This window comes from Schistocerca gregaria, chromosome 6, assembly GCF_023897955.1.
Source record: "Schistocerca gregaria isolate iqSchGreg1 chromosome 6, iqSchGreg1.2, whole genome shotgun sequence".
NCBI classification, from domain to species: Eukaryota; Metazoa; Arthropoda; class Insecta; order Orthoptera; family Acrididae; genus Schistocerca; species Schistocerca gregaria.
Window position 1 is genome coordinate 534904804 of NC_064925.1, and position 14876 is coordinate 534919679.

Genomic DNA, 14876 nt, shown 5'->3' on the forward strand with positions numbered 1-14876 from the left:
AACCAAACGTTCTACTGTCACCTCCGTAAACATGTTAGTTTTTTTGAATCAGGCATCACAGTATGCGGGCTGTGATGTTGTCCATGCGTCTGGGTAAGATTACTCATTAACATGGTCCATCAGGAGATAGAAGTGGTTGAAAACGATTGAAGGGTAGCGGTTGTAAGGGCAGAGGAAAAAAAGTGCCAAGGCAAGAGCCAAGGGAAAAAAACCTCTGCGACAGTAGGACGGGTAGTAAGGGCAGTAGCGGCTTGCTATCTGCGACAGTGCATGCAAGGTGTGGTTGTGTTAGTTCGAGGTATCGTGCATCGTTACCTTTGTAGTTGTTGGAGCTTGTTGCGGAGCTTGCTGCAGTTGCTGCGTCCCTGCAACAGTTCAAGGTCGTTGTAGATTAGTGGACGATCGGTCATAGATCGGCTCACAGACGGTGTAGGGGGTGTGTGTGGCTGGTTTGCGTGCTGTGTACAGTACGGTTTCCCTGCGGTTGCCTGATTTTCGGCTGGTTGCTCATCTGGCTTCCCAGTAATAACTGTGTTGCAGGGGCTCGCCAGTACTGTCGTGTTAGCGTTCTATGGACCATAGATGTTTAGTTCCTAGCCAGTAATGTCTTTGGTCTGTTATGCTTCCATCTATGGTTGTGGTCGTAATTACCAAGAGAAAGAATTAACGGGTTGCGCGAGTGTCTCATGTTATTGTACAGTCGTGTGGAGAGTTTTTGGAGTACCTGCAAGATGGTATCTAGCCGGTATTCCCGGCGAAGGTCCGCGAAGCGTGTGTAGCGCGGAGCGTTGCTTATGATTTTGAGTACTTTGTTCTGTATGAGCTGCAGACGGCGCAGGCGAGTTGGCGCAGCGTATCCCCATACAGGGGCTGCGTACGTCATCAGGGGTCTAATCAGTGTCATGTACATGGACCTAGACACCCTCCTGTTCAGTGTGCTACGCCTGTTAAGCATAGGGTAGAGTTGTTTGAGCCTCGCGTTAGCTTTGTTGGTCACGTGTTGGATGTGGTCCCCCCAGAGTAGTTTCCTGTCCAGCCAGACACCGAGGTATTTGACCTTCTCGCGGAAACATATTGGGCGTGTGTGTAGTGTTATTGGGTTGCAGTGCTGATGTTTGCGCAGTTGCTTCGGTCTTCTAGTGAACAGAACGGCCTCGCAGCAAAGATTTTGATGAGATTTTATAGTACTTTCAGTGGATGAGAGCATCCATGCAGCCAGCAACTCATCACAGCTAAGGTAAATACGGATGGCAGAGGTGTATACTTGGTGCACCAGCTTGCATCCAAGGTGAACTCGAGCAACCATGAGTAATCTTTTACTCGGCTTGACACAAAAACTAACCATCCTCTCTAGACTTGATTGTCATCCTAAATAGCACCAAACCGAACTCGGATGATCTGTCGTAAAACTGGTTAATTTTATGATGTAGTAGTAACAATAATTTTGTAGAGGATCTTCTGGTTAAAATTTTTATATTGTTGTGTTCAGAGCTATTTCGATTAAACAGGGCGAAATTCGTTATCTTGAGAACTGTCCTAACTTTGTCATGTTACAACCTATGTAAAGTCGCATATCTCTTTGACAGTAATCCTGAATTAAAAACAATTTGTGTACAGCTAAACATCTTTGTGATCTGTCATAAAATAAACGTCAATGCCTTACCCCAGTCATTTATTCTATAGACGCTATGGTACTCCCATGGTGTTTTTGCTGATGTCTGACGACAGAGAAAAGGAGGCCAGTGTCAGACAACGAATCAGTGAAATCACTAAGTTCTTCCTCATAGCCACCAAGTTAAAAAAGTATCATCTACGTAACGTATACAATAAAATACTTTCTCAAAGAGATATGGGTTGTTTGTAAAACATAAAATTTCAGTGCGAGTGACAAAAATGTCGGCAATTGTACAAGCTAGAGAGCTACACATAGCTAGGCCATCTCTTCGTAAAAATACCATGTTATTAAAAAATAAGTTACGATCTAAAAGTGGCTCTTGAAGTTCATCGATCTCAGAGGTTTCATCATAATTACGCAGCCATTGGCTTACAAAATTTTCTCTCATACATTAATAATTCCAGCCACTGGGATATTTGTATATAAATGTTTTATCAAGAGAATCAAAATGTGCACCTGGAAGTGTTGGCACATAATAAACACTCACTGCCAGTTCAACATTTGTTTTTGATGGAGCTATTCTTTTCAAAAACGTAAATTACTTCTAAAATATAATTCAGTTTTCTGTTGAGATAACACGACGGACAATCACTTTCGCTTACTGACAGATGAATGGGCCAAAATTATCTAGATCCTAAGTTTTTGAATATGTCAACATTACTGAATAGTTTACATTGTTGGTACTTCTTTCATTACTTGGTAAATGTTTTCATATTTTTTTGGAATTTTGTTACTGTATGTAGTGCATAAGCATTAGAAAAATTCCTCTTCATTCCCTCTCTTACCATTACTGTATTGTAAATACTTTAGGTGTATTTTTAAATTGATAACTCTATGGCAGGTTAAGATATAAGTATACTGAATGGCCAAAAAGAAAAAGTAAAATCCCAGTTGTGCGACTGTCGGTTATAACGACTCTAAACTTCCCATCACTTTGGCGCCGTTAAAGTCAGTTTCGACTGTACCTTTCTTGTAATGCCCGGATATTTTTTATAGAAAGGTGACCCAGCTATGGGTACCACCCTGGCTGGTACTTCTGAAACATTTTTGTCAATCACATAGAAATTTTATTTTTAGGGACAAACCACATATATCTGAAATGGTTATTTATTGGAAAGGTTATGTAGATGGTCTGTGCGGCTCGTCCCGGCGGAGGTTCGAGTCCTCACTAGAGAATGGGGGTGTGTGTTTGTCGTTACGATAATTTAGGTTAAGTAAGCTTAGAGACTGATAACCTTAGCAGTTAAGTTCCATAAGATTTCACACACATTTGAACATGTATAGTTGGTACACTTACGTGATTGCCATGGGGAAGAAATTAAGGATTTCATTGATACGTTGAACAATATGCACACAAAAATAGCTTTTTCTATTGAGCGTGGCACTCGTGAAATTATTAATTTTCTGGATTTAACAATCTACATTACTGAAGTATCACATGCATTTGCTGTAATGTAAAAAAACTACAACTGATGCAATTATTCATTTTAAGTCATATCATCTGAACAAATATAAAAGAGCTTTTTCTGTACAATGTTAAATGGAATGAATAAGCTAATGCTCTCTCTAGATAAAACAACAACGAGATATTTCTATTCGCAAGCAAACTGCTGTTGATAATGGCTGAGATATTAAAATGTCGATATTCTCTTCAAAAAATAGTCACAAGAACCGCAGGTAACTACTATAACGTATTTCTACAAAGTGGTCTACATGGAAACTGCTTGTGATACGACCAGCACCTTCTTAAAAATGGTTACATGCCATCGGCGCTCTCTGCTACAACTATCTTGTTAATTAAATTTCTGTAGGAAAATTCCAAATTTCCGTTCTCAAGGTCAAAATATGTAAAGGAACGTCTAAGGATTGCCATCAGATATACAATGTTCAGACTTGTAGGAGTTTTAAAACAAGATTTAAAGAGTATGCGGTGGGTACATAAGTTAACAGATCACTGTTTGAACAGCATCTGACCAATGATAAAACTCTTTATTCTTACACTCATATAAATTACTACATAACCATTGTGTACCTTAATGCTGTTAATATCAGTTTGGCCTCTGTATTTTTATTCTATTTTTGTCGTTAGATAGGTTCATAACGGCAGGTCGTCATATGTGTATTTAGGTTTCTAGTAGCCCATGCCATGAAAACGTCCACTCAGTAGCCATTGAGGGTATCTTCTTTCTGCCTTTAACGTGGTCAAAATCGGAATTACTATCCGCAGTTTTTCGTTTTTCTGTGTTTCTAGCAGGCATTTTTTGTCACCATGTCACCATGACAACAGCATTTCTTCTAGTGCTTAATGTATCACTAGAGCGTACTCTGTAACAACTTTACAGCGTTTTGTAATTTGTCTTCGTATTTTTTGATTAATATTACGCCACTTTTTCAATCGTACGTCGTCACATGGTAACGTTGATTTACAGTATTCCAGCATCCCATGTTATGATTCATCCACACAATCGTTGTTGAAAATAACGACTTGGATTGTGACACTGCTTCCTCTCCCATTCTGTAAGCTTTCCTGTTTTTAACGTATAAAACCTCCTTGTCTGATGATCTGCAGTACTTTCACTTCTCATATATTCGTACATAGCCTACGAGAACCATGTTTGCAAATTTCATATAACATCAAAATTTAACTTTTTGTTAAGCGCTTGCCATTGGCAAGTGCTGAGGTAATCCGTATTTGGCGCGGATGTCGCACGCTATTTAACCCGTGGCTCTACAGCCATCAGTCACAGTTACCACGAGGACAGCCGTGCAGCCGCCATATGGATAAATACTACATCACTTCTGTATGTTCTTGTAGCGCCATACGTTCTACTACTCTCTGTAACTTCACTATTCCTACCCTTGCAGGGCCCGCATTCTGAAGATGAGTTTAACTTAAAGTCGAAACCGGTCTTGGTAATAAATATCTTAGCGATATTGACTGTTATGTCAACCACATTGTGTTATTACATTCAATTTCTGCCGATTGAGCTACCCTTCATTTCGATTATGTATATTTGTATATCGGTTACGGGATTTTTGGTATATTTGCCGATTTCTCACTGGTCGATTTCGATATCCCTCTTCTATAAGGGAAGAACTTAACTTTCCGAGGCTGTCTCCGGAGAGAGTATCTCAGCCAATAAACGCCTATGGCGTGGTAGTGCCGCCTGAGAGCGTAATATTTGAAGGCACTTGCTAGGCGGCAATTTTAATTCGGCAGCTACTAGGATTCAGTTGCACTGAAGCAGTTGTACTGAGGCACTCAACCAGTTGTTGACATATGTGTACAGTCCTAAGTGAACTGGCCGTGGAGTTACAGCAAACCGTTGCTGAGCAGTTTTGCTCATGAAGTGCTTATTATTCTGATTTGGAACGAGCAGGGGGCGCTCAGCGCGAAGAGATCGGTTGGAACTCGTTTGTGTCAATCAAGGTGTGGTCTAACAAAGCTGATGTCACTCTGCTGAAGAAAAGGAGTTCGTGATATTGGTATTGGTACTGAGAGTGGCTGCTGTATTAGTTTTGAAAAAGTGACCTATATTTTTTTAAATTTATTTTGACAAGAGCAAGTTGATGAGAAGAAAACAGTCTTTGTTATGATGTTGAAATTATTGTTTATTTATTCATCAGTGATGCACGTTTCGCCTAATTCAATGCCTCTTCAGTTTTCCTGATAAAAGTTGATACGCAAATTACCGATATCCATGATAACACATCTGCAAAAATAAATTGACCTCGGCATATGGAAGAAAAGTAGTCGAGGCAAATATACTCTCCTGACATGCACTAAATGCTAAACATTCGAAAACCTTGCTATACCGTGAACGTGGTTGCAGGATGTAGAATTATGTTTCCAGTATGTTCACTATTTGACATATTGTGTTTCATACACATGTTTCCCGACCTGTTCTTTTCAAAACTCTCTCTTTGCGTAGTTCATCCGCCTGGTAAATGGAAATGAGCGTTTGGCGTCATTGGGCCGGAGGCCCCTTACGGGGTAGGTCCGGCCGCCTTGGTGCAGGTCTTAATACATTCGACGCCACATTTGGCGACCTGCGGGCCGGATGGGGATGAAATGATGATGAAGACAACGCAATACCCAGTCCTTGAGAGGAGAAAATCCCCGGACCAGCCGGGAACCTAACCCGAGCCCGTAGGACGGCAATACGTCACGCTGATCACTCAGCTTTGGGGGTGGAAATCTGCCTGGTTAATTTTTAGAATGCTTCGATAGTACTATATCTCACATTCTTATGATTTCTCCTTCTCTGATTCCGGAAGTCCTGTAATATTTATATGCAATGCTGTTCCCAGACGTATACTTTAGTGAATATCTCGAATTCCATATCAATGTTCTGTCTACGTAGTGCTTCTTTTTACTGACAAAATCTGCCTGTACACGGGCCAATTGACACGTAATCATCCTTGGTCAGACATCCTGTGTAATCTTATTTGATAGAAAGCAGAATTAATAATTATTAATGTTGAAATAGTAATATTAGTAGTATTTGCCAGCTACGAATTACCTATCTCTATTTGTACTGTCAATGTTGTCATCATTATAACTTTCATTCCTCAGATTACCTACTACAATCTTACGACTGCTTTACAATTTCGTTTTTTCTTCTATTATTTTAGTTCACCTTAGAATCATTTGTAAAAGGCGTCTGAATCGAGGTAAGGAGGGATCATGGTGTTATAGCCGATAGGATGCTCCAACAAACAAATAAACATTTTAAATACATGTGCTTCCCCAGCCGGTATTCCTTCCGGCATATATGCTAGTGATGGGCCAACGAACATGAGTGTCTACGGACTATGTTGTTGTATGACATATGGATATGTGTGCTGGCACTATGTAACAGCGTCACCAGTGTATTTAAAGGTAATGACAACGACGTATACATGTGTAAGCTCATTTTAGGTTGGCATGGCCTAATAGCCATAACATCTTCCTAATAGCCATAACATCTTCATTTGATAATGGCCTGAGGCCGAAATTGCAATCGTGAAACAAAGAAAATGTTACTGTCACTGGCGTAAATATGATGGTTTTGATAGAGTTCTACATGACTGTGGATACCAGGTATAAAAAGTTAAAACAAAATCGTCCTGACCTCCTAAAATACTTAAAATTCTACAATTCTTATATAATTAAGACATGCCACTCATTTTTGTCTTTTGGGGCTGTTAGGAACGGGATATACTGATGCACACACTGCTCAGATAAAGCAGACTATGCCTGAGGTAGGCAGCTGAAACGAGACCAAAACGTCGTTTAGTTTGGCATTTTAAGTATCTGATAACGCGGCAATACACCCAGAAGTGTTTCAGTTGCACTAAGTGTTCGTTACTATGCTGAGACGTTCCTGTCATCTGACGGTAAAGCGCCTTTAGCATGTCGGAACGCCTGTACGCTCCCCAGTGTGGTGTCTGCTTGCCAACAATGACCCGGGGCTTCATCAGAAGCAGACAGATAGCGCGGCGTGATTCTGGCCTCAGCTGCCCGTGGCGGCCCACTGCGCGCCTCTAATTACTCACTCTCAACCCCACTTCGCACCCCCCTCCCCAAACCCACCCCACTCTGCAAGTCGGCTCCTCTATCCGTTTAACCAGCGTAGCGAAACCTCGAGTAGTTTAGTGTTCACCAGAAACACAAAGCACCAGTGCTAGCTCGACTTCCGTGCTCTCAATAGCTCTGGACTTAACGCGTAGAAATTCCTCTCCTGTCTCTTCCGACAGAGACGGATGCAATTAGCGAGTCAGTCACTTACGTGAAATATGTTGACGTAACGAAAGCCCCTCGCCAGTTTCCTATTCCATGTTGGTATCAAAAATGGTTCAAATGGCTCTGAACACTATGGGACTTAACTTCTTACGTCATCAGTCCCCTAGAACAGAAATACTTAAACCTAACTAACCTAAGGTCATCACACACATCCACAGGCTTATTGTGATCGTGCGGTTCGATGCTGTAGCGCCTAGAACCACTCGGCCACACCGGCCGACCATGTTGGTATCTGTGGTATTTAGCAACTGCTTCTCCAATGGCACGAATGTAAACTTTATAAAGATACCGAACATAGTACTACACTGAAGCGCCAAAGGAACTGGTATCGGCATGCGTATTCAAATACACAGACATGTAAACTGGCACAATACGGCAGGATTGACAGTAAGTGAATGCCGCAGTAGTTAGATCACTCACAGCTGCTAATGTGGCATGTTATCAAGATTGAAGTTAGCGATGGGACACCGCATCTCCGAGTTAGCGATGAACTGGGGACTTTCCCCTACAACCATTTCAAGAGTGCACCGTCATTATCAGGAATCGCGTCAAACATCGAATGTCCGACATCGCTACGGTCGCGAAAAGATCCTGCAAGTACGGGACCAGCGACGACTGAAGACAATAGTTCAATGTGACAGAAGGGCAACCCTTCCGCACTTTGCTGCAGATTTCAATGCTGGGCCATCAACAAGTGTCAGCGTGCGAACGATTAAACTATACATCATCGATATGGGCTTTTGGATCCAAAGGCCCACTCGTATACCGTTGATGACTGCACGACACAAAGCCTTACATCTCGCCTGAGGCCGTCAACACCGACATTGGATTTGGTGTGGGGCGTGTGCATTTGGAGTGATGTGAGACTCTTGATACGACTAAATACGACTGTCTCAGGTGACACGTGCGTAAGCATCCTGTCTGATAACCTGCATCCGTTTATGTGCATTGAGCATTCCGACGGAAGTGGGAAATTCCGGTAGGACAATGCGACACCCCACATTTCCAGAATTGCCACAGAGTGGCTCCAGGGGCACTCTTCTGAGTTTAAACACTTCCGCTGTCCACCAAACTCTCCAGACATGAACGTAATTGAGCGTCTCTAGGATGCCTTGCGACGTGCTGTTCAGAAGATATCTCCACCCCATCGCACTCTTACGGATTTATGGACACTCCTGCAGGATTGACGGTCCCAGTTACCTCCAGCACTACTTCAGACGTTACTCGAATTCATGTGACATAGTGTTGCTGCATTTCTGTGTGCCCGCGGAGGCCCTACACGACATGAGGCAGGTGTACCAGTTTCTTTGGCTTTTCAGTGTATAACGTACGATACGTAATTAACGTTACAGTGTCATACTTATAAAGATAGAAAGGCTAAGTGCAGTAATACATGCTTATCCGATATGTTTTATCCGACTACAGACAGTATAACCAGTATTTAAAGGTTTCATCCAACCACCATTCCGAGAATAAAAGAAAATACAAATTGACTTCGTGACCTAAGAAACAGTGTAAACTACAAGTTGTTGTACACATGTGGACATTCAAGGGCCACCTTTTACGTTTCTTCCACAAAGCATAACAAAGAGTTTTTTGTGCCGATCCTTTTTGTTTCTCAAAACATTCTCCTTTAAAATGCAATGCCTAACAAAATAAACGAAGCATCCTGAAGACATGGTAAGATGTCGATGTTACTTCGTAAACATATACACCATTGGCAGATATTTAGACGGTTAGAGCTGCAATTCTCTCACATGCGTAGAATGGCTACTACAGTACATTAGCGTTCTTCGTATCCAATACCCTTATCAAGTCTTGTGGTTGTTGTGGTCTTCACTCCTGAGACTAGTTTGATGCAGCTCTCCATGCTACTCTATCCTGTGCAAGCTCCTTCATCTCCCAGTACCTAATTCAACCTACATCCTTCTAAATCTGCTTAGTGTATTCATCTCTTGGTCTCCCTATACTGTTTTTACCCTCCACGCTGCCCTCCAATGCTAAATTTGTGATGCCTTGATACCACAGAACATGTCCTACCAACCGATCCCTTCTTCTGGTCACGTTGTGCCACAAAACTCCTTTTCTCCCCAATCCTATTCAATATCTCCTCGTTAGTTATGTGATCTACCCACCTAATTTTCTACATTCTTCTGTAGCACCACATTTCGGAAACTTCTATTCTCTCCTTGTCCAAACTATTTATCGTCCATCTTTCACTTTCATACATGGCCACATTCCATACAAATACTTTCAGAAACGACTTCCTGACACTTAAATCTATACTCGATGTTAACAAATTTCTCTTCTTCAGAAACGCTTACCATGCCATTGCCAGTCTACATTTTATATCCTCTCTACTTCGACCGTCATCAGTTATTTTGCTCCCCAAATAGCAAAACTCCTTTACTACTTTCAGTGTCTCATTTCCTAATCTAATTCCCTCAGCATCGCCCGACTTCATTCGACTACATTCAATTATCCTGGTTTTGCTTTTGTTGATGTTCATATTACATCCTCCCTCCAAGACTCTATCAATTCCGTTCAACTGCTCTTCCAAGTCCTTTGCTGTCTCTGACAGAAATACAATGTCATCGGCAAACCTCAATTTTTTTATTTCTTCTCCATGGATTTTAATACCAACTCCGAATTTTTCTTTTGTTTCTTTTACTGCTTGCTCAATATACAGATTGAATAACATCGGGGAGAGACTACAACCCTGTCTCACTCCCTTCCCAACCACTGCCTCCCTTTCATGTCTCTCGACTCTTATAACTGCCATCTGGTTTCTGTACAAATTGTAAATAGCCTTTCCCTCCCTATATTTTACCCCTGCTACCTTTATAATTTGAAAGAGAGTATTCCAGTCAATATTGTCAAAAGCTTTCTCTACGTCTACAAACGCTAGAAACGTAGGTTTGCCTTTCCTCAATCTTTCTTCTAAGATAAGTCGTAAGGTCAGTATTGCCTGACGTGTTCCAACATTTCTACGGAATCCAAAATGATCTTACCCGAGGTCGGCTTCTACTAGTTTTTCCATTCGTCTGTAAAGAATTCGCGTTAGTATTTTGCAGCTGTGACTTATTAAACTGATAGTTCGGTAATTTTCACATCTGTCAACACCTGCTTTCTTCGGGATTGGGATCATTAAACTTTTCTTGAAGTATGAGGGTATTTCGCCTGTCTCATACATCTTACCCCTAGTGGGATAAGCCTCTACATCCTACATCAAGACTAGTGTGGTAAAAAAAGGGTTTTAACAGCGTGGGATGTCGATTGATCACTATGAACCGCTCAGAGATGTCAAGTACTCGTGTTATCGAAAACTGGCAAAGTTTTGAGTCTTCATTCGACCAGCTTTCCGAGTCGATCGATGTGCAGATTTGTGGGATTTTTGGATGCGATACTGGCCCAATGTTGGACTCCTTAGAAAAGTGTGGGCCGGCGGTACTAGTTGTGAAGCCTCCAGTCGACCACGCCTGCCAACCACAAGAGAGATGTGCCTGTTGTCCACAGTTGATGTCGTACCCCTTCACATATTCACCAGTCATCCGACAACAGGTTCTGAGTCCTTGCAACATTTCGTGTCATCCCCCAACATTAGTCAGAGACCAGCAAGAGCCGGGTTATTGCTGTTCCATGCATGGCCAGCCAACAACATCCCCACACAAACGGCTGTCTGAGGTGGTGCTGTGTCCATGCAGCGTGAATTTCTGATGAATGGCATCGATTGTGTTCATCGATGAATCGCATTTCCACCCTACTATGGATGAGCACTGTCGACGAGTCTGGCAGTGCCCTGGGGAAAGGTCCCATTCTTCCAGTAGACCCACAGCGGTGTTAGTCGATGCGCTATGCGTATCGAGCAATCGGGCAAGATTTCAGGTCATGTCTGATAGTGAGGGTGGGAACTCTGATGGCACAACCAGACATTCTGTGCCATCTTTTGTTACTTTTCATTAGCCACAACCTTACGACACAGACATCCTGTGTCCTGTTGGGTTATTTCTCGTTAGCCACAACCTTGCAACACAGACATCCTATGTCCTCTTTTGTTACTTCTCAGTAGCCACATTCTTACAACATGGACATCCTGTGTCCTCTTGTGTCGCTTCTCATTAGCTACAAGCTTACAATGTGGACATCATGTGTCCTCTTGCGTTACTTCTCATTAGCCACAACCTTGCAACACAGACATCCTGTGTCCTCCTTTGTTACTTCTCATTAACCACAATCTTAAAACAGAGACATCCTGTGACGTCTTGTGTCACTTCTCATTAGCCACAACCTTACAATGTGGACATCATGTGTCCTCTTGTGTTACTTCTCATTAGCCACAACCTTGCAATACAGACACCCTGTGAAATCTTTTGTTACTTCTCATTAGCCACAACCTTAAAACACAGACATCCTGTGTCCTCTTGTGTCACTTCTCATTAGCTACAACCTTACAATGTGGACATCATGTGTCCTCTTGTGTTATTTCTCATTAGACACAACCTTACAACAAAACAATTGTTCAAATGGCTCTGAGCACAATGGGAATTAACATCCAAGGTCGACAGTCCCATAGACTTAGAACTACTTAAACCTAACTAACCTAAGAACAACACACACATCCATGCCCGAAGCAGGACTCGAACCAGCGGTTCCAGTCTGAAGCGCCTAGAACTGCTCGACCACATCAACTGGCAATCTTACAACAAGTACATTCTGTGTGCTCTTGTGTTACATCTCGTTAGCCAGTACTGTGGTGTCACTTTTCGACAGAACAATGCCTATCCACACATGATACCTGCCCATACGGTTATATGTGATGAGGTAGTCCCTCAACCAGCAAAATCCTTATATCTATCCCGTGTATCAAGAACAAATGGCAACAATCGTGGGCCAGGTGGCCTCAAAAGAGGACGCAATTGCTTTATGACATCCTTCCCAAACAAACAAGTCCATGCATCCAGGCACATCCTGGTCACTGGTAGTGCAATGTCATACAGAAAAGAGTGTTTATACTATGCATTTGTTTGTAAATTTGTCTTGTTGTTTATAATTATCATCATCATCATCATCATCATCAATTAAGACTGATTATCCCTTTCAGCATTCAGTCTGGAGCATCGCCCCCCTTACAACATTCCTCCATGATTCCCTATTCAGTGCTAACATTGGTGCCTCTTCTGATGTTAAACCTATTACTTCTAAATTATTCTTAACCAAATCCAGGTACCTTCTCCTTGGTCTGCCCTGACTGCTCCTACCCTCTAATGCTGAAACGATGAGTCTCTTGGGTAACATTGCTTCCCCCATGCGTGTAACATGAACCCACCGTCTAAGCGTGTTCGCCCTGAATGCTACATCTATAGAGTTCATTCCCAGCTTTTCTTTGATTTCCTCATTGTGGACACCCTCCTGCCATTGTCCCATCTACTAGCACCTGCAATCATCCTAGCTACTTTCATATCTGTAACCTCAACCTTGTTGATAAGGTAACCTGAATCCACCCAGCTTTCACTCTCATACAACAAAGTTGGTCGAAAGATTGAACGGTGCACAGATAACTTAGTCTTGGTACTGACTTCCTTCTTGCAGAGGAGAGTAGATCGTAGCTGAGCGCTCACTGCATTAGCTTTGCTACACCTCGCTTCCAGTTCTTTCACAATGTTGCCATCCTGTGAGAATGTGCATCCCAAGTACTTGAAACCGTCCACCTGTTCTAACTTTCTTCCTCCTATTTGGCACTCAATAATTTTTTTTTAATTACGAATATAAAATGATACTACCGCTCGAGTTGTGAAGTCTCATTTCATTTGCTTCTTTCTTTCTAAGGGCTTCAGTTTACCTGTCAGGAAATGTATGCACAAATTTGCTTCAGTTTCAAACAGTTCTGGAACCATTTGCCCACACTGATGTTGGTACGTCGGAACATGGTTAAAGAATAATTCAACAGCTTCTAGCGATGACGAAAATTTCATGAGTGCTTCGTGAGTGAATTATTTCTTTTAATGTCTGCTTGTCTGGGAAGACTGAAACAATTCATTACTGTTTAGTTTCAGGGGCGTAAGAATATATCAAAGTCCCCTCTCTAGTTAACGATGTTGTACACGGATTTTTCAATTGCAGCGATCTAATTTCCTGAGAATTCCATTACAGCAATCGGTACTAGGCTATTTTAACCCTTCTGTCAAACAGTATGAAATCCATCAGCAACAAATGGTTTTGAGACCTACATGTTTGAGCAAAATCGGATGCACTGCAGCCTCTGATATTGGTTTGGATTTACGTACAGTGTGTACCAAAACCCCACCGACGAACTTTCAGAGGTGGTAGTATGGAACAAAATGAGAAAAAAAACTGACTGCAAAACATGGGCTTTAAATTGCATACCTTAAGATTTCTGAGCTCTTGTTCTTCTCTGCTATTTAGAGACACTTCTTCTTCCGAGTTATGAGCACTTGTTCATCTTCACCACTGCGAAACACATCTCTTCTACTGAAGAAGTGGTCACAGCTCTTAGAGTAAGTGTTTTAGGGCCCATGTTTTTTTTCGACTCTTTCTCGTATTTTTGTCCCTACTTTCGCCACACGTAAAATATGGAAAGCAAAACAAACATAAATATCTTCCAGTAGATGACGTTTGTTTCACAGCAGCGAAGACAGAAATGTTCTCTCAGCTCTGAAGTTATGCATTTTAGAGCTCGTGTTTACTGCACTTTTTTGTCTTGTTTTGGTGCATATTAAGTGCTCGGTATGTTTAGCCGAGCGGGATTAGCCGAGCGGTCTTGGGCGCTGCAGTCATGGACTGTGCCGCTGACCCCGGCGGAGGTTCGAGTCCTCCCTCGCGCATGGGTGTGTGTGTTTGTCCTTAGGATAATTTAAGTTAAGTAGTGTGTAAGCTTAGGGACTGAGAACCTTAACAGTTAAGTCCCATAAGACTTCACACACATTTGAACTTTTTTTTTGTATGTTTGTCGGTGGAGTTCTGGCTAAGCCTATATATTTGAGGTAAGTCACACGTCTATCTAATTCAATCATGTTACCGCCAACATCGACCTGTTTTCGAGCAAGAATAGATTGGCCCGACTTTCACTAAATACTACGCCAAGGAAAACAAAACAAACCAAAATTCTGCTGTCCTACCCCCGGTACTGATGGCAATACATTTCAAAACATGAAACGAAGGAATTCGACATACAAGTGTATGGGTAGGTATTTACGAAAATCCTAATAAATCATCAGGTGATGTTTCTTTAAATGCTTGGTATAAACAAACTACCCGATATATTTTTTAACAGCCGCTGTTTTAAGATAGGGCAAGTTTTGAAACAATAGCAACTTCATATCAACACGCCACATACTGTTTAGAATTTTAAAAGACGACATTAGTAGTCCCAAATCTCTAAGATGTGGAAAATTGGCA